We start from the raw sequence: 21,416 nt of genomic DNA, 5'->3' as shown, positions 1-21,416 counted from the left end.
TATCCATTCTTCTTTATTTGGTTCGTCATTGTTATCGCCATTTGGTATGCGGTGGCGTCTCAGGAAGCCCTTTCAAGTTCCTCGTTGAATATTTTAGTCAGTTTTTTATTAGAGAGGGCAGCCAGTCCTCTGACCGAACACGCTGACCTACCCTGCCGGCAATCGCTTTGGCTACCCGTGCAAGACACACGGCCAGTCCCAAACTCCCACATGTCACAGTTCCTGCGTCACAACCTTCGATGTACTCATATTATGTAATTTCCATACGGGGAAGAACATATCAACTGAAAGTCACTACCTGGTATCGGCGGATAAATACAATATTGAAGTGCCGGTGTTGTTACATAGACACTGAAAAATCGTATTTGTAAAACTGATACTTATGCGTGTGAAATTAGCTACAGTTAAAGCACGGTCGTTTCGGACTATTTTGCATTATTCTTTGATAGCTAGAGCATTTTATTTCAGTTTTGGTGAGGTCAGTGGTGGACCTGTGGACAGAACACTACGAATAGCACGTTCTCCATCTCTTTCTTACTGTTCGCATATTTAGTGCTTAGGCTCCTGTAAAAGGCTCGGTATGCAAAAATTGCACGACTACCAAACGTTTCAACTTGTAAACTAAATAAAAAACTGTATTATACCCGCCGCCCACAATCTGATTACATGCCTGTAGAACGAGTATGTTTCAAAATGGTTCAAATGGCTCTGAGCATTATGGGACTTAACATCTGAGGTCATCAGTCCCCTGGAACTTAGAACTACTTAAACCTAACTAACCTAAGGACATCACACACATCCATACCCGAGGCAGAATTTGAACCTGCGACCGTAGCAGTCGCGCGGTTCCGGACTGAATCGCCTAGAACCGCTCAGCCACTGCGGCCGGCTGGTGTGTGTTTATGAGTCATGTTTAGCTAAAGTGAATTCTCATGAGGTGTGCTTGTTCGATTTAAGATGGCACTATGTTTTCCTTGGTGACAAGTCGAGAATCATGTATCCACATAGATAGCAGTATCCAGTCATACTTAATTCATCCATGAGTACTCGTAGCATCTAGTCCGTCTACAGATTACACGTGGCCAACTACTTTGGTAAACCTGTTTTTGTGAATGTTGTGAACTCCTGTTATATTACGTCCTTTTATAGCCGCTTATGTAAAGCTGTTTGCTAAGTTTCTCTAATAGTGAACATCAGATATATTTTGGGGCGTTAAGCATATTTATCTGCTTGCTGTGTTGTTCGTTCTTGGAAGCACGTGGCTTTGCATGTATACAAACATCACTGGTTATGTCGTGACTCCTTGGCCTATCTAACGACTCCGTTTCGACAAGTGAGGCACTCGCTTCGTAACACCTCATTTTTACATAATATTTCAGTTCCCTGGTAAGTGTTTGCATCACCGTTCGCTGAAGAATGGAGTACAGCAAGCATTGCACGAGTGTTGGCGTATAAGACGAACCTCTTTACACTAGAAATCTATTGGTTTTGCAGTCTTCTTTTCTAGTATTAACTAATCTGTTTCCTTCCGAGACACATGAACAAATTTTAATACAAACAATCCAGACCAAAAACAATATTATAAAAACCGGGGACTGGTTTCGACCAATATATGATCACTCTCAGACCTTCACATACAGTTGCTTTTTTTTAAAAGAAAATGTTTTACGCGGGCTAGATTTTTTATTACATTAATAATAGTATTTTGTGACAGATGGAATATCCTAAAACCACGTTTCAAAAAATTTTGTTCCGGACAGTGGTAAGACACGAACGGCTAAGAAGATAGCTTTGAGTAGATTTACAGAGAGAAATGACTACGGCAGTGGTAAAGCACTGGAATCGCATTCCGGAAGGACGGTAGACCATATCTTCACCTGGCCGTGAGGACTGACGTTAGCCGTAATTTTTCTAAGTCGCTTGAAATAAAAGTTATGGTGGTTCCATTGAAAAACGGTACGGTCGATTTCCTTCACCTTCATTCGCCATCTCTAGCTTGTGCTCCGTCTCTAATGACCTTGCTGCCGACGGGTCGCTAAACCCTGATTTTCCTTCCTTTTTCTGTTAAATGTTAATTAATCTTCCTTCCTTTTCTGCGAGAATAGCAGCAGCCTTGGAGTAAGGCAAAGAAGGCATGCAGTAGGCTAGGTAGCGTCACTTACCTACAGGCAGAGCGTATGTCGTGTTTATAATGAGAAACTATGCCACTGAACCAGCGGAATACAGTGGCCGCAGGACATGCATTCGTACACCACTCGACTGAGACTGCCATTAGCGAGCTGGCGCACGGCAGCACAGCTGAAATCTCTTCATGACTTTTACTCCTACTAAAACTCGTTATCTATTCATGAGGCGTACAGTGTATTGATGAAATCATTCAATCGACCTCTCAGCGGTATTAGGTCAACGAGGAACTGGAACGGCTCTGTGAGATGTGGGCTGTAGCCGTCCCGCTACCAAACGTTGGTCACGTCTAACAAAACATGCACCACAAAACTGTTATCGGTCGCTCACATGCAGAGAAAGAGAAACGTATCACTATAGTTTTTTCTAATTTTCACTCTGTTTCATAACTAAAATTTTATTTTGAATTATAGCACCTGAGAATAGGTAACTTTTTTTTTAGTTTCAGTGTTATGTAGCATTTCAATCTTTTTAACTACGACGTAACGTCCGCTCAGAATAATAATTTGGTATACAGGGTGAAAGATGGAAAGAGCACACTGAGGGCCCGATAATATGATAGAAGAAGAAACAGAAGTCGACAGGGAAGAGAATTCAAAGAAAATCATAATCTGAAAGACCTATGAAAGACTAAAGATCAAATAAGAGAGAAAGGATAGATAACATTCCTCGAAATTTCTAAAATCATTGGAGACAATGGCAACAAAACAACTATTCGGGTTTGTGTGTAGAGTGTGTAAGATACGTGATATACCTTCAGAACTGCGGAAAAAACGCCGTCCATACTATTCTGCCGGCCGGAGTGGCCGAGCGGTTCTAGGCGCTTCAGTCTGGAACCGCGCGACTGCTACGGTCGCAGGTTCGAATCCTGCCTCGGGCATGGATGTGTGTGATGTCCTTAGGTTAGTTAGGTTTAAGTAGTTCTAAGTTCTAAGGGACTGATGACCTCAGATGTTAAGTCCCATAGTGCTCAGAGCCATTTGAACCATTTGAACCATACTATTCTGAAGATAGCAAGAGCCGGGAAGTACGAAAATTATTGCACAATCAGTTTAGCAACTCAAGCATTCAGAGTTGCTGAAAAGAATAATATACAGAAGAATGGGAAAGAAAATTGAGCATCTGTTTGATGGCGATGAGTTTGGCTTTAGGAGAGATAAAGGAACCAGGGAAGCAATTTTGAAGTTGCGGTTGATAATGGAAGCGAGACTGAATAAAAATCAAGACACGTTCACAGGATTTGTCGACCTGGAAAAATGGTTCAATAGTGTCAAATGATTCAAGATGTTCGAAATTGTGAGAAAAATAGCGAGTAACCTATAGAAAAAGACGGCTAATATAAAACACGTAAAAGAATCAAGAGGGAACCACAAGATGGAAGACCAAGAACGAAGCGCAGGATTAAAAAGGGTGTAAGACAGGGACGTTGTCTTTCACCTGTATTGTTCAACCTAGATTTTGGAGGACAATGACGGAAATAAAAGGAAGGTTCGAGAGTGGTATTAAAATTCAAAGTGAAAGGGTATCAACGATACGATTTGCTGATGACATTGCTTTCCTAAGTAAAGATGAAGAGGAATTACAGGATCTCTTGAATGGAATGAACGATCTAATGACTACAGAATATGGACTAAGAGTAAATCGAAGAAATACGAAAGTAACGAGAAGCAGGGGAAACGAGGACAGCGAGAGACTTAGCATCAAAATTGGTGACGACGAAATAGACTTAAGACTATGTTTGAGGAAGAAATTTCTGAGAATGTACGTTTCTACCACGGTATTGTATGGTAGTGAATCATTGACTGTGGGGGTATCGGAACGGAAGAGAATCTAAGCATTTGAGGTGTGTTGCTACAGAAAATTGTCGAAAATTACGTGGACTGTTAAGGTAAGGAATGAGGACATTCTCCGCAGAATCTGCGAGGAAAGGGATATATGGAAAACACCGAAAACGAGAACTCGTAGGAAGGTAGGATACGTGCTGAGTCATCAGCTCCATGGCACTGAAGGGAGGTATAGAGGCTAAAGCTGTAGTGGAAGACAGAGTTGGAACAACCAGAAAATAATTGAGGACGTAGGTTTCAAGTGTTACTCCGAGATGAAACGGTTGACGCAGGGGAGTAATTCGTTACGGGTGGCATCATACCAGTCAGAAGATTGACGACTCAACCAGGGCGAACACGAATTAGCGCTCTCGGTCGCCACAGCCCGATTCCTTGCATACTGACGGTACAAAAATTGCTGGTCTCATGCATATTTTTAGTGTATCAATTCAGTACCACGAAGCTATACTCACCAGACTACTTTTTTGCTGCAGTAAAGAATGAAACTGGAAACGTATCCTTAAAAAGCTATCTTTACTGAACAGAAGCGTTGCGACCACCGCAAAGGTGAATGACTCCCCTTAACCCGCCTGGAATAGTTACCGAAATGCTAAGCACAACTGCACGAGACTAATGGGACATTTTGTGCACTTCTTCGTAGTTGACAAATCACCCATTCTAGAAGACTTTATATTCCTTGTTGATCGAGAGCATCACAAACTGCAAAACTGTCCCAAATACAAGACTCCCTTTCAAAACTTTTGAAGTTTGCACTGTCGTATACGAGCATGCCTAACCCAAGTGAGACGAGTCTTCTGTATCGCGTTAATTTAGTGGAATGAGTGTTAATAATATTGTAGCCAACTTCCAACGAACTACGACGAGGCGGTCATGGAGAGAATGATAGAAAAAAATGGTTCAGATGGCTCTGAGCACTATGGGACTTAACATCTGAGGTCATCAGTCCCCTAGAACTTAGAACTACTTAAACCTAAATAACCTAACATCACACACATCCATGCCCGAGGCAGGATTCGAACCTGCGACCGTAGCGGTCGCATGGCTCCAGACTGAAGCGCCTAGAACCGTTCGGCCACTGAGGCCGGCCAGGATGGTAGAGTGACGAGGCGTTCACTATGCTTGCTAGTGGATTTCCTTCCCTTCTTTACTTTTATTTCATTATAAGATATATTTTAAGCCCACGACTCAGGTCCTGCTTTACGCCTGCAGAAGACTCAAAATTATCTAGCTCACGAACTTAACTTTATTTCATAGTTTCTTAATTCGCTGTAAGTATGAATTAAAAAATGCCTTCAGTTACAACTTTTCGTGCTTTATTGAGTACACTATGCATTTCGGCCCTGTGCGTCCATCTTCAGGTGTAGTTTGTCTTAATACATGCTTTATTTTTTCCCTTGAATGTGGTGAAATGCATATTCCTGTCATGAAAAGGTTTGATGTTAGATTATGAATTTCGTAAGTCAAACGCGGAAAGTATGTGCGAAATAGTGGAAAAGATGAACTGTGTAAATTTACCACATAATCCAAGAAAAGCTTTTTTAACGTTTTAGTGGCATAACACATTCTTTTTTCCATGCTGTTCGTACATATCACTTCACTCAAGAGCCACAGTTAAATACACATGTTTGGAAACGCTTCACATACGTTTTTATACATGGTGCGATTAGAGACCTATTTATTAAACACTAGACATACGCAGGGAATAACTTTAGAATAGGTCTTCAAAATTACTGAAATAACTGGCTTGCGAAATTGTTTGGTCATTTAACATAGATTCTGGTTTTTTGATTTTGTGGAGGTACATCTCCAGTTGTTCTGACAAAGTAACGGTCCTACTATTGCATTTTTTTATATATTTTAGACTGTGTGATTGTATCTGCCTTCTTAATACTTGTACGGCAATGAAGCAGGTTTTATAAGAAACACATGCAATTATTTAATCCTAACACTGAAATGAGAGAACAATACCTGTTCCAATTTTAAAGATGTATTTTGACTTAAAATGTTTACTCTGTTATCTTTCATGTGATGCAACCGACCATGTTTTCTAGTCCAGAGTCAGAACTGTTTCCCTGTTCTTCAGCTACGTTCTTTCTGCAAAGTAAAACAAAATTGTCGACTCCAGCTATCTCTTTCATCGTTCATCCCTCCTTCTTTTATCCTAGGTAATTCCCCTTTAACCATGCAAATAACGTCATCTATACGTATTGTTTCATATTGCTTCCTCAGCTGCATTCGAAAGTAGTTTGCGCTATGCATTCTTCTCATTAGTGTAACCGACTGGTGCCGAATGTCATGTCTACTACGTTTCTTTAATGCATTTCTTTACCAGTACGGCTAGCAATCCACATCATGGGTGATTACCAGACTCTGTTGCTATTTTTATTGTCATCGTAATAAAACGAATAATTACGTTTTTCAATTCAACTAGCTACTCTTTCTAAATATGTTATGCATGTTTAATATCTCCACACTGATAAGTTTTGCAGTTATGTCTGCTCTATGACAGGTAATTTCAACTTATTATTCTCTTAGTGAATATTTGTGACGTATCTCGCCAATAGTTTTTATTTTTAACCATATAGGCGACAATATTATAGGACAGACTCATTCAGAACACATTTCCACGAGTGTCCATCAACCTGAATATTACTGTAGGCAATATTGGCTATAGCTACGTTACATATATTAGTTGCACATACGTTACACAATGTTTTGGAGATTCACAGTGGTGTTACTTCCGGTGACGTGGTGCGGGGAGCCACCGTGTACGATTTCAAGTCACGAATGGTAATGAGTGATTGGGGGAACTCTGATGGCACAACGGTACGTTAAGGACAAATTACGTGCACATGTGTTACCTCTCATGCACTAGTACTGTGGTGCCAGTTTTCAACAGGACATTGCTCGTACACACTTGAAACCGTCTGCGTGGTGCAGAGGTAGTTCCGTGGCCAGATAGGTCCCCAGAGCTAACACCCAGAGAACATGTAGGGACCAGCTTGGACGTAGCTCTCTCTCAGAGACTATATCCAGGATATCAAAGACCAGTTACAACAGCTGTGGGTCAGATTGCCTCAGGAAGGGACATGACGGCTTCATGACGCCAATCCCAAACGAGTCAGTGCACACACTCAGGCAAGACGGCAGCGTCACTACGATAACTAGACTCATACAACCAAGTTCTTTGTAAATTTGACTCGATTATGTAATCACCGAAATAACATCACGTACTCTCTCAACCCGTGCAGTTCCATTTCGTTTCCTCGTGCCTTTTTGGATAAATCACTTTTTTGTCAGGCAAAGTAGTTGTTGATGTGCTTTTGTAAGCAATCTGCCACTTTTACTATCATTTTAACTTTCTCTGTTGTAAATGTGTGACAGAGAAGTACTGTTTATTCGTGAATCATAAAAATATTTCGTTGGTGCATAAGTTCTTAGCGTTTTTCCTGTAAGTTTAATAAACGCAACAGAGACACGTAGCAGAGATTTGAGTCATCAATAATATATTCTCCTCCACTATTTACAACAGTCTGCCAACACTGAGGTGACTTTCGATTCCGCGATTGTGGAAATCGCGTGATTTGGAAGCGAACTACTCGTCGAACCATTTAGGAGCGCATTTCCGTCCTTGAAAGTTGTCTGCTAGAGCGCGGAAAAGTTGAAAATGGTTCAAATGGCTCTGAGCACTATGGGACTCAACTTCTGAGGTCATTAGTCCCCTAGAACTTAGAACTAGTTAAACCTAACTAACCTAAGGACATCACAAACATCCATGCCCGAGGCAGGATTCGAACCTGCGACCGTAGCGGTCTTGCGGTTCCAGACTGCAGCGCCTTTAACCGCACGGCCACTTCGGCCGGCCAAAGTTGAAAATCTGAGGCCGCAAGGTAAGGTCAATAAGGTAGGTATGGAATGACGGCCTTACCCAACTCCTGTAAAATGTTTTTGTCAGTCTAGCAGAATGGGGTATGGGGATGGGCGTTATCGTGGAGTAGTATCACTTCTCGAAGTCCTCCTGGTCGTTGGTATTGAATTGCGTCTGCAAGACGTCTCAGTTGTTGACAATAACTGTCAGCAGTGATGGTTACACATTGGAGAAGCAATTTATAGCCCACCACACCGTCACTGTTCCACCAGGTGCAAAACGTTAAGCTTTGTGGCTGTGCAGGTTTTTGTACGGGGAGCTGCTGCTTTGTTTGGACTCAGCTGTTCCTTTCTTTTCCTTATATTAGCAAGAAGACATCAGTTTTCGTCACCAATAACGATACAGGATAGAAATGGTCGGTACTGTTTACTAGCAGCGGAGATGCACATATTGCCACTCACCGATTTTCGTAAATTTGGCTTAGAGCATGTGGTACCCTTACACCCGATTTTTGAACCCTTCCCATTGCATGAAAATGTCGCACGATAGTGAAGTGGTCGCAGTTCAACACATTTCCCAGTTCTCGTGTACACTGACGTGGATTATTATGGATTAACTGGTTTAGACGATCTTCATCAATCCCCGAAGCTATTCCTGAACGTGGAGAGCCACTAACGTCAAAACTATCTTCCTTAAAACGAGCAAACCGTTTTCTTGCCATGCTATGTCCATTGACACTATCCCCATACATGGCGTAAAGGTTTCAGGCTGTCTCCGATGCTCTCACCTCTCTACTGAACTCAGACAGAATAACACATATATCAAAAAAGTTTTGCATCACCTCGGTTCCGAGAGTTCCGGAACCTGTACAGAAAATTTGAATAGAGATCAACATAAACATCATATCCGCCCTTTTTACTGCTCACGAAAACCACATATTGCATGTTGTAACACCATACAGCTAGAGGTGGTGGTCCAGATTGCTGTAAACAGTAGTACATAAGATACCCAGTAGCACGTCCGCTTGCATTGATGAATGCCTGTATTCGTCGTGGCATACTGTCCACATGTTCATCAAGACACTGCTGGTCCAGATTGCCCGACTACTCAACGGCGATTATGCGCAGATCCCTCAGAGTTGTTGATGGATCACATAGTCCGTACACAGCCCTTTTCAATCTATCGCAGGCATGGTCTACAGGGTTCATGTCTGGACAACATGCTGGCCACTCTAGTCGAGCGAAGTCGTCATCCTGAAGAAGTCATTCACAAGATGTGCACAATGGAGGCCCGAATTGTCGTCCATGAAGACGAATGCCTCGCCAATATGCTGCCAATATATGGTTGCACTATCGGTCGGAGGATCGCACTCACGTATCGTACAGCCGTTACGGCGCCTTCCATGACCACCGGCGTCGGCCCCACATGATGCCACCTCAAAACAGCAGGGAACCTCCACCTTGCTGCACTCGCTGGACAGCGTGTCTAACGCGTTCAGCCTGACCGGGTTGCTTCCAACACTTCTCCGACGATAGTCTGGTTGAAGGCATATGCGACACTCCTCGGTGAAGAGAGCGTGATGCAAATCCTGAGCGGTCAATTCTGCATGTTGTTCGACCCATCTGTATCACTCTGCATGTGGTCGCAAAGATGGACCACGCCATGGACGTCGGGAGTGAAGTTGCGCATCATGCAGCCTTTTGCACACAGTCTGAGTCGTACCACGACGTCCTGCGGCTGCACGAAAAGCATTATTCAACATGGTGGCGTTGCTGTCAGGGTTCCTCCGAGCCATAATCCGTAGGCTGAGCGAGGCATGTCATCGACCCTGTCTCTCTGTATGGGACTGATGACCTCAGATGTTAAGTCCCATAGTGCTCAGAGCCATTTGTCTCTCTGTATCTCCCACCTGTCCGAACAACATCGCTTTGGTTCACTCCGAGACACCTGGACACTTCCCTTGTTGAGACCCTTTCCTGGCGCAAAGTAACAACGCGGACGCGATCGAACCACGGCATTGCCCGTCTAGGCATGGTTGAACTACAGACATCACGAGCTGTGTACCTCCTTCCTGGCGGAATGACTGGAACTGTTCGGCTGTCGGACCCCCTCCGTCAAATAGGTGCTGCTCATGCATGGTTGTTCACATCTTTGGGCGGTTTTAGTGACATCTCTGAACAGTCAAAGGGACTGTGTCTGTGATAGAATATCCACAGTCAACATCTGCCTTCAGGATTTCTGGGAACCGGATGATACAAAACTTTTTTTTGATGTGTGTAGTATTAGATCGTACCGAAATGTAGGAAGACTGGCAGAGGATCGACGATTACAGGAAGAACTGGCAGGTGACCCATTAAGTCTCCTCCCTTTTGTTTTTCCGGCCTAACCCCTTATCTTCAGAAGGTCGTCATCTTAATCTTAATTTCGCAGTGTTAGTCGAACACGATGGCATTATGCTATGTGTATGTGTGTATGTGTTTGTGTGTGTGTGTGAGAGAGAGAGAGAAAGAGAGAGAGAGAGAGAGAGAGAGAGAGAGAGAGAGAGGGAGTGAGAGAGAGAAAGAGGAAGTTGTTCGGGAAGAAGAGATGCTACGCTTAGATTCGGTGAAAAGATCTTTAAAAAACATAATTCATTCGTGTAATAAACGGCTTGCAAAGCGAATTGATTCAATAATAGGGTTCATGTCTGGGGCTCTTACACATATGATTAACAGGAAAGAGGAAAATCCAAGAAGAGTGGAATGTTTCGTCGCGGGTTCGATTCGTAAGCGTTACAGAGATATTCTTCAGTTTCCAGTATAAGACGACACGAGACAGACGTTATGCGCAACAGACAAGTTTATTTTCAGACCTCGAGAGCGTGTGTTTTAAGATGTGTCTGACAAGACAATACTTACTCCAATGTAAGTCTATCGAAATGACCTCAACGACAGCATCACATAGTTCCGAGCCCATAGACAGACATGTGATCGTCATTCTTCCCGCAGAGCTTTCGCTAATGGAACGGAGAAGGGGACATTGATTGTGGTACCAGGCGTAGGTCACCCCCCACCACACGCTGTGACATGGCTTGTGTAGGTGTACATGCAGATGAAGATACAGATGTATAACGGGCTGTGTTGGCCTTGGAAGTGACTGTAGGGTTGACTCTCCACGCAGGTGTGGCCTCCCTTGTACTGCAAGGTTTTGCTGATGAGAAATAATGATTCTAAAAGAGGAACGACGCTACTACATCGAAACTGACCAATATATCAGAAATGTCCAGTCGCAGTGATTTTAGTTTGCCAATGAAGTCCGCGGAGTGTGCTCGTCACATACGTAACTCTACGGGCTTTATTGTCAAACTAAAATCACTCAAACTGAATATTTCTCATATATTAGTCAGTTTCGATATAGCGTTATTCGAAAAGGCTCTTCTTTCAGAATCATTATTTTTCATTGGCAAAACCTTTGATAAAGAGATTTTAGCTTTGAATTCCATCCATACACATATTCAGTTCACAATGAAAATCGAAAAAGTTGTCTGCCTTTCGTTTTCCGATCTTTTGGTACGACGCGAAGATGATGACACTTTGAGGAACGCAGTATATCGGAAACCGACCCATAAGGATTTATATTTACGTGCAAATAGCTGCCACCATCTTTCGCAGGCGATGAGTGTTCTCAGAACTCTGGTACACACAGCATCCGTCATTGCTAACGAGAGCAGTCTCCAGGACGAGCTTCTACGACTGAGAAGAGTTTTGAAGTCATTTCGTATTCTCCACAGCCGATATGTAAGGCACTACGAATGAAACCAACAGTGGACATAAATAATGCAGAAGAAGACGAGGAAATTTTGAAATCCTTGGCTTTTTGCCATATATGGGAACGTCAAACACAGGACGGATCCTCAGCAAACAGAGAGCTAAAATGATTTTACGCCCTCCACCAATGGCAGCAGCACTCCTGGGTTCCCGTAAACATGATTCGGTGAAGTTTACAAGATCGCCTGTGAGTGTGGCCGAGCATACATCGGACAGACGACAAGTAGAGTCGATGAGAGTTGCACAGAGCCAACCGAATTCGGTAGGAGACGAATTTAATAAACAGACATAGCGGATTCAGCTTGGACAAAGTACGGAATCCAGCAATTTCTGGTTCAAATGGTTCAAATGGCTCTGAGCACTATGGGACTCAACTGCTGTAGTCATAAGTCCCCTAGAACTTAGAACTACTTAAACCTAACTAACCTAAGGACATCACACAACACCCAGCCATCACGAGGCAGAGAAAATCCCTGACCCCGCCGGGAATCGAACCCGGGAACCCGGGCGTGGGAAGCGAGCAATTTCTGGAATAAACTCACAACGACGTCGCAAATGATGCAATTCACAGTGATACGTCGATAGCACCGTGTGGATCGACCGTGCATCCTATTTTATGCACAAGTTGTTCCTCTTTGCCGCCGGTCAACGTCTCTGGCGCCTTGTGTATCTGTGGCCGCACGCGCATTAGCACGGTCCGCGGGTTTAAAAGGACGGAGCAGGAGCTGAGGCGTCAGTCACCCGACTCACTGGAGATATCTTGATGGTATACAATCGAACCATCAGATGAAGAAGAAGTGAAATTTATGAGGCTGCACGTCCGAAGTTTTATGGGATAATCATGCTCCGCGAAAATAAATACGCACAGTTGTTTATCCTGCTGTAGGGTTTAAGCTTTATGTAACTAAAAACAACCAGTCACGCTGTGATATGCCTTACGTAAGATTTTATTGTCCTGGCACACGGTATATCAACATGTTTCTTTTCTTAGATCTGTAACGATGTCTGCAACACATGGCACTATGACGTTCAGACTGCCTGTTTATTTCAGTTACTATATCTATCTTTGGATGGAATTAATGATTCCGACCTGGGATGTTTCTAAATGGCCGGCTTTGAATTTTACGCAGCATATACAGGACGGCTTCGAGAAAGGTCTCGTCACTGGTGTCGCCTTTGTCGACCTGAGCGCGGCCTGCGACACGGCAAAGATCAGAAGACATGTACCAAACGTGTACAACTCCAACAAGATAACAGCTTTATGAAGATCATCGTAGAGCTGGACAGCAACAGAAAATTCTGTGTTAGCTTTCAAAACTCCAAAAGCGATAGCGGAAAACAAAAACTGTTTGTTTAGTTAAAATTGGTCTTATTTAGTTTCACATCAACGACCAACCACTTAACAAAGCCTTCACCTCGTTTGGTGATGCCGACGATCTGGCCCTCTCGACCTAGGAAAAGACATTTGAAGGCGTCTGAAGACAACTTTCTGCCCTTCATGACCTGGGAGACTATTATGAAGCCGACACCCTGAAGCCAATCCGTAGCAAAACATTAGTCAGCGCTTTGCACCTCCGCAGCAGACATGTCAACTACAAGTTAAAAGCCTCACGGCTAGGAACACTTCTCAATTACACCTCCACCCTTGATTCGCATCTGAAATTCAAGGAACAGAGCGACAGAGGCAGAATGAAGAACACAGCACCAAATAGTATCTTAAGAAAACTCAAAGAGAGAAGTTGACGAGAAAGCATACATGTGCTTCATGCGTTGGTTATAGGGTCGTGTTACTCGGCAGGAGAATATGCTTTTCCTGAGTGATACCAATCTTGCCAACTAGAAACAGATTGACATAGCTCTACAAAAACTTACCTCCAGGCGACAGAATACCTGGTACCAATCCCAACAGAGAAAGTTCAAGTTCTTGCATTTACGTGAAAAGTATATATGTTTTTTTTTTAATTTTATTTTACACATCTAGTTCCGTAGGACTAAATTGAGGAGCAAATCTCCAAGGTCATGGAACGAGTCAGTACATGAAATTGCAACATGAAAATAATAACAGTTAATTTAAATGTTTATGAACCCAAAATGTTAAGCCATAACTTTATGTAAACGCAATCAACAATATCTCATAGGAATCAGCTTAATTTTTCAAGGAACTCCTCCACAGAATAGAAGGAATGACCCATGAGGAAACTCTTCAGTTTCGAATTGAGAGCGCGTGGATTACAGCTAACATTTTTAAATTCTTGTGGTAGCTTATTGAAAATGGATGCATCAGTATACTGCACAACTTTCTGCACAAGAGTCAAGGAAGTGAGATGCAAATGGAGATTGGATTTCTGACTGGTATTAAATGAGTGAAAGCTGCTTATTCTTGGGAATAAGCTGAAACTGTTAACAAGAAACAACAGTAAAGAATCTACACTACTGGCCATTAAAATTGCTACAACAAGAAGAAATGCAGATGATAAACGGGTATTCATTGGACAAATATATTATACTAGAACTGACATGTGATTACATTTTCACGCAGTCTGGGTGAATAGATCCTAAGAAATAAGTACCCAGAACAACGACCTCTGCCCTTAATAACGGCCTTTATGCACCTGGGCATTGAGTCAAACAGAGCTTGGATGGCGTGTACAGGTACAGCTGCCCATGCAGATTCAACACGATACCACAGTTCATCAAGAGTAGCGACTGGCGTATTATGACGAGCTAGTTGCTAGGCCACCATTGACCAGACGTTTTGAATTGGTGAGAGATCTGGAGAAAGTGCTGACCAGGGCAGCAGTCGAACATTTTCTGTATCCAGAAAGGTCCATACAGGACCTGCAACATGCGGTCGTGCATTATCCTGCTGAAATGTAGGGTTTCGCATTGATCGAATGAAGGGTAGAGCCACGGGTCGTAACACATCTGAAATGTAACGTCCACTGTTCAAAGTGCCGTCAATGCGAACAAGAGGTGACCGAGAGGTGAAACCAATGGCACCCCATACCATCACGCCGGGTGATACGCATGGCAATGAGAAATCGGTTGGAAACTTTCTTGATGTCAGCACGTTGTAGGTGTCGCCACCGGCGCCAACCTTGTGTGAATGTTCTGAAAAGTATATCATTTGCATATCACAGCATCCTCTTCCTCTCGGTTAAATTTCGCGTCTGTAGGACGTCATCTTCGCGGTGTAGCAATTTTGATGGCCAGTAGTGTATATATTGAGGGGCCATGTCAGAATCCCCAGACTGGTGAGCAGAGGGCGCCAAGAGACTCGTGAACTTACACCATTTATTGCCCGAACCAACCGTTTCTGAGCCAAAAATATCCTTTGAGAATGGGAAGAGTTACCCGAATATATAATACCATACGACACAAACGAATGAAAATAAGCAGAATAGACTACTTTTCGTGTCGAATTGTCACTTACTTCAGATATCGTTGAACAGCAAAAATGGCAGCAATAAGTCTCTGAACAAGATCCTGAACGTGGGCTTTTCACGACAGTTTACTATCTATCTGAAAACTTAGAAGTTTGAACTCTTCAGTTTAACTAATCATATGCCCATTCTGTGAAATTAAAACGTCGGGTTTTGTTGTATTGTGTGTTAGAAACTGTAAAAACTGAGTCTTACTGTGATATAGTGTTAGTTTATATTCTACAAGCCATGAACTTACGTCATGAACTACACTACTTGAGCCGGCCGAAGTGGCCGTGCGGTTAAAGGCGCTGCAGTCTGGAACCGCAAGACCGCTACGGTCGCAGGTTCGAATCGTGCCTCGGGCATGGATGTTTGTGATGTCCTTAGGTTAGTTAGGTTTAACTAGTTCTAAGTTCTAGGGGACTAATGACCTCAGCAGTTGAGTCCCATAGTGCTCAGAGCCATTTGAACCATTTTTACACTACTTGAAAGAGAGCCAATGCTGCACGTAATACCTTTTACTGCCAAGCTAGCGTCATCAGCAAACATAAATATTTTAGAATTACCTGTAATACTAAAGGGCATGTCATTTATATGAATAAGGAACAGGAGTGGACCCAGGACTGATCCCTTGGGCACCCAACATTTCACTGTGCTCCACTCAGACTCCACATAACAGCCATTCTCAACACTGTGAATAATGAACTTTTCCTGTCTGTTGTTAAAGTAAGAGGTGAACCAATTGCGAGCTACTCCCCGTATTCCATAATGGTCCAACTTGTGTAGCAATGTTATGTGATCGACGCAACCAAACACTTTCGTGAAATAAAAGAAATAAAAGCCTAGTGTTTGAAACATTTTGTATAATCCATCATGTACAGAGGAAAGAGCATATAGAATTTTAAGTTATTAAACCACTTCTAAAAATGAACTGTACATCTGATAGCAAATCCTGTGAAATAAAATGATCAATTATCCTTACATAAATAGCCTTTTCAATAACTCTAGCAAACACTGATGGCATCTAAATAGATCTAAACTTTTTCCCTTTCATAAAGCGGCTTTACTATTGAGTACTTTAATCGTCCGGGGAACTGACCATTCTTAAAGGACAAATTACAAATCTGCCTAAGTACAGGGCTAACATGTGCAGCACAGTATTTTAATATTCTACTAGGCCCTCCATCATATCCATGAGAGTCCTCAGTCTTCAGTGATTTAATTACTGACTCAATCTGCCCCTTGTCAGTATAACAGAGGAGTATTTCAGACATCAGTCTCGGATAGGCATCTTGCAAGAGAGTTACATGACTCCCTGTGGGAAGTAATTTTTGATATAATTCACCAGGAATGCTCAGAAAATGATTATTAAATACTGTACATATATCTGACTTATCAGTACCAGAAATCTTGATAATGACTACTAAAAATTTTATATAATTCTCACTTTGTTCTACATATTATCCTTACCCCACTAGTCAGCAACCCAGGCTGCCTTTTACTGATAGTACCCCTTTCAGAACGTTCTAATGGATAGCAACTTTCAAAGAGCACGAGAAATGCGTTAAGGAAAGCATTATATTTGTCACCTATGTTATCGGTACTATTGACATCCTGCCACTCTTGTTCCTTAAAAAATCTCTCTATTGCCGCTGGATAGCTTTTCTACATAGTCTTCAATTATATGCAACATTTGTTTGAGTACACAAACCTATTAGTGTTAAAATTTGTTCATCACGATCTGAAAGGCCATTCACCCTTTTACTAACAGAATGCCCGTCTAGTAATGAAGAGCGAATAAAAACATTCTCTATGACGGTGCTACTGTTCTCCTGCACCGTAGTTGGTAAAAACACAGTCTGCGTCAGATCTAATGAGCTTAGGACATCTTATAACATCCCTTTTCTTGCACAATCACATGCAAAATTAATATTGAAGTCACTACATTTAACTAATTTTTGGTAAAAGTGTAGCTTGAGCAGAAATGCTCTGAAGTCAGAGTTATGGGGCCTATAAACAACAACAATCAGAAGTTTAGTTTTACTAATTTCAACTGCCCTGCACAACATTCGAATACCTGTGCAGTGCATTGACGTGATACGTCTACGGACTCAAATGAAATACTGTTTTTTACGTACATGTCCACTCCCCCACACCGCAAAGAACTCATTGAAAAACAGCCAGCTAATCTGTATCCTGGTGAAGGAAGCCTCCGTATCGTCAAATTATTTAAGTGGTGCTCCGATATACCAATAATGTCAGAGTCAAGATCTATCGTCAGTTCACTAACCCTATCTCTAATACCTCTTATATTTTGATGAAAAATGCTAATTCCTTGTCTGCTTGGATACCTGACCTCATCAGAAGATGATTCCTTTGTTAGAGGGACTCCCTTTAAGCAGGGATACCTATCAGCTGACTTGAATCTAAAACAGGTGGAGCTGTAACACCAATTACTACAGGAATTTTTCCATGAGTGATCTCACTACCACCCACTACACTGTCACCTACAAGCTTTGCCAGCCTCCGCTTCCCATAACTAATTAGGTGGAGGCCACGCCTAGTGAAACCCGAACTATTGATAATTTCTGTCTATGTATACATTTTCATTGTACTTCAACATGGCCTCCATACATTTCCAAGCATTGCTCCCATCCTTGAAGAGCAGACCTGTAACCATTCGGAAGCATACCTTGTGCAATAGCCGACGCTGCTTTCCTAGAGGTTCCTTACTTTCGTTTCGTGCAATCTTGCCTTCATATGTCCCCAGGCAAAGAAATCCAAAGGAGTCAAATTATGTGGACGCGGTGGCCGCATTCTTGCTGAGTCCTAACCTATCCAGCTCTTAGCGAATCTTCGATTTAGGTACTGTAAGTAGGCTGTTTAGGTTTTATCGTTGGTAACGCCACGTAGCGCTCTGTATGAAAATCACTGGCTGTGCTGTGTGAAGTCTGTGGATAGTTTGCATTGTTGTCTGCCATTGTAGTGTTGGTCAGCTGGATGTTAACAGCGCGTAGCGTTGCACAGTTGGAGGTGAGCCGCCAGCGGTGGTGGATGTGGGGAAGTGAGATGGCGGATTTTTGAGAGCGGATGATCTGGACGTGTGTCCATCAGAGACAGTACATTTGTAAGACTGGGTGTCATGAACTGCTATATATTTTATGACCGTTGAACACTATTAAGGTAAATACATTGTTTGTCCTCTATCAAAATCTTTCATTTGCTAACTATGCCTATCAGTAGTTAGTGCCTTCAGTAGTTTGAATCTTTTATTTAGCTGGCAGTAGCGGCGCTCGCTGTATTGCAGTAGCTTGAGTAACGAAGATTGTGGTGAGGTAAGTGATTTGTGAAAGCATAGGTTAATGTTAGTCAGGGCCATTCTTTTGTAGGGATTATTGAAAGTCAGATTCCGTTGCGCTAAAAATATTGTGTGTCAGTTTAATCACAGTCATGTATAATTTTTCTAAGGGGACGTTTCAGTACTCCCTACCTATGGCGGAAAAATGACAGAGGGCTTTATACTTGTAGGCATACAACAGTGTCAGCTATGCCTTCTTGCTATAGCTTTGGTTCCAGGAGTTGCTGGAGCGTATGTTTCCTGTAATGGCCTCTCGTGCCAAAATGATGGTTGCATAAACCGTAGTCTCCGTGAGTCCAGCCTCACAATCATTTTCGGTGTGTCTCTTTGCCATTCTGTGAAAGAGTAAGGTGCCGATCAGTGTAAACGTGAGGTCATACGTTACTCCATATGCTGCCGATATGTTCGTTAGCCTTTCCTAAGATATGGAATGTCGCCTCATCAGTAAACAAAATGTTACCCATGAGGGGTTCGCTGTGTGCAGCTTCTATAAAATCGTAACAAACAGTTTGACGAGCTGAGCATTTTGTGTGGTCTAATTTATGAAGTACACTTTTTCTTTACTGTGATGTGCAAACCTCGCGGTCCAGAAGGGCACGATAATTTGTTTTGGGTTTAATGGTGTAGGCATTTGTGAAATTGCTAAGTTTTTAAACTGTTCACATGCTGCGATGGTTAAAGGAAAACGTGCATGGCGAAATCAAATGTGTGTGTGTGAATTCGTACGGGATCACACTGCTGTCATAAACTAATTTAAACTAAGTTATGCTAAGAACAACACACACACACACAAACCCACGCCCGAGGGACTCGAACCTCCGGGGGAACGGGCCGCACAATCCGTGACATGGTGCCTCAAACCGCGCGGCTACTCGTCGCCGCTGCATGGCGAGATCGCAGGATCTATAAACTGCGCTGAGGCAACTGTGGTCCACCACAGACTATAGATGACAGAGGTGAGCGAAGACTGTGGAGATGTGTACAGTGTAACACCCTAATGAACCCCAAAACCCAATTAGGAAAGATGTAAAGTAGGGCCGCGCGGCATTAGCTGAGCGGTCTCAGGCGCTGCAGTCATGGACTGTGCAGCTGGTCCCGGCGGAGGTTCGAGTCCTCCCTCGGGCATGGGTGTGTGTGTTTGTCCTAAGGATAGATTAGGTTAAGTAGTGTGTAAGATTAGGGACTGATGACCTTAGCAGTTAAGTCCCATAAGATTTCACACACATTTGAACATTGTTTTTTAATGTAAAGTAGGGAAAGTTATCCTGACAGGTACGACAACTTTGCCGATGATATAAAACCAGAAAGTCTTGATAAACACCAACATTAAGCATTACAGAGTGTGTTTAGATAGAAAGGATGAAGAAAGAAAGGTCATCTTTAGGTATTTGCCACACATCTAAGTAATAATTGCAAATTAATACCATGAAAGTTAAGTCCAAAGAAATGACGGTCAGAGATAACTTTTATGTGGAAGAGAGTTGTACACGCAACAAAGAAATTCAATGCGTCTACAATACTCATTCACGGAAAAAGTAAGTCGCTATCGTGCTATCAAGTCATACGAGAGCAGCTCTTGCCATAGATGAGCGAACGGAGCGCGAAGAGATTGTTTTACTTTCAAGAGTCGTTGTTGCGTTACGTAGACGCACGGATTTTGCGAACTGATATTCAGACTAGAGACTTGAACCGAGATAGTATGCTGACTGTGTATACCGAGTTGCTGGACTTCATTAACGGAAGTAGGCAATATTGGACTCAACATTCGTATAAGTGAACTTATAGAAAGGAATGGACAAAGTTTCAAAAGACTATAATACACGTTTAGTCTCGAGTAGGAGACATTGACACGAATACATGAAGAAGATACAATTACGCCCAAGGGTTAAAGCTGTCGTGATTCTCACGATACTTGAAACTAATGGAGCTGCCAGTGCTAATTAGCCATGTGTGCGTGTGGCGTGATGTTTATAAAGTATTTAGCGAAAAAGTGGAAATTCAACTTGTCGCCTCCATCATTCTATGAATATTTGGTAATTGCTCATCAAAAGTTAATGAACAGTGACTATTTAACTTGGAAGTAAATTCGTGGACTATTAGTTGTGACAAGGAAGATTTGGACATACATAATATTACGACCCAAGATAATTAAGACATTGTTAAAGAGTATCTCTGGATCTCGCGTCATATGGAACGAACAATTTTACTTAGCAACGAACAAACAACGACCAATACGAACTGCAATTAAACTTTTTCCTTGCTTTTGGTGATGTGGACGATGCGCATGAGGGAAGATTCATCAGTTACTGCACTAAAAACCGGGCGCATAATAATTCAACTTCAAACTATAAGAGACAATCAGAGTGCGCAGTTCGCATTAATAAGGAAACTGTGCGGCCTCGCAATCAAGCTTTAATCATTACGCGAGGAACAATTTCTTAAGAGCTTTTTTCAGACCTTATCTCTCGTTAACCGACGGAGACATCCATCATCGCGCATCGCATCTCGACTCCACCGACCGAGCTGTAGCAGTAACAGCTCCACGGCGTCGACAACATCAACATGCGGTGGAGAGGGAACGTCACAACAGGCAAAAAGACGTTGAACTGTTGGGCAACAGACAGGCCAGGTGAACCAAAGGGCTATCAACAGTGTCTCAAAAAGGACCATTCCGAGGATGTTGTTGCGTTTGGTGCTCCGCAGCAGGCGTCTGGTTGATGCATACGTGATTACTGCTGTTCGTCGATGAAGAAGGTTGGAATCTGCACGCCAATAACTGGACGTCCATTGAATGGTGACAGGTGGCCTTTTCAGATGAATCACATTTTATGGATTGAAACTTTATGACCACCCCGTATTACAGCCGGTCTTCTCTCTAACGGGTGCCTTAATCTTAGACTATTACGGCTATGACACCAAATATGAACAGTA

General features: G+C 42.7%; 1 protein-coding gene across 2 annotated transcripts in view; it reads right to left on the bottom strand.

The window, feature by feature from the left end:
- LOC126203854 (alpha-tocopherol transfer protein-like) overlaps positions 1–21,416 on the bottom strand; it is a 150,430-nt gene that overhangs the window by 108,967 nt on the left and 20,047 nt on the right. The window contains exon 1 of one of the 2 annotated variants that reach the window (XM_049938228.1): positions 2,163–2,270. The exons of the other annotated variant lie outside the window; for it this stretch is intronic. The gene's annotated coding sequence lies outside the window, so the exon portion shown is untranslated. Of the gene's footprint in view, positions 1–2,162; positions 2,271–21,416 lie in introns of those variants that run through there. 2 annotated transcript variants of the gene reach the window in all.

Source organism: Schistocerca nitens, chromosome 9 (assembly GCF_023898315.1).
Source record: "Schistocerca nitens isolate TAMUIC-IGC-003100 chromosome 9, iqSchNite1.1, whole genome shotgun sequence".
NCBI lineage: Eukaryota > Metazoa > Arthropoda > Insecta > Orthoptera > Acrididae > Schistocerca > Schistocerca nitens.
This window is presented reverse-complemented; position numbering and strand designations above follow the sequence as displayed.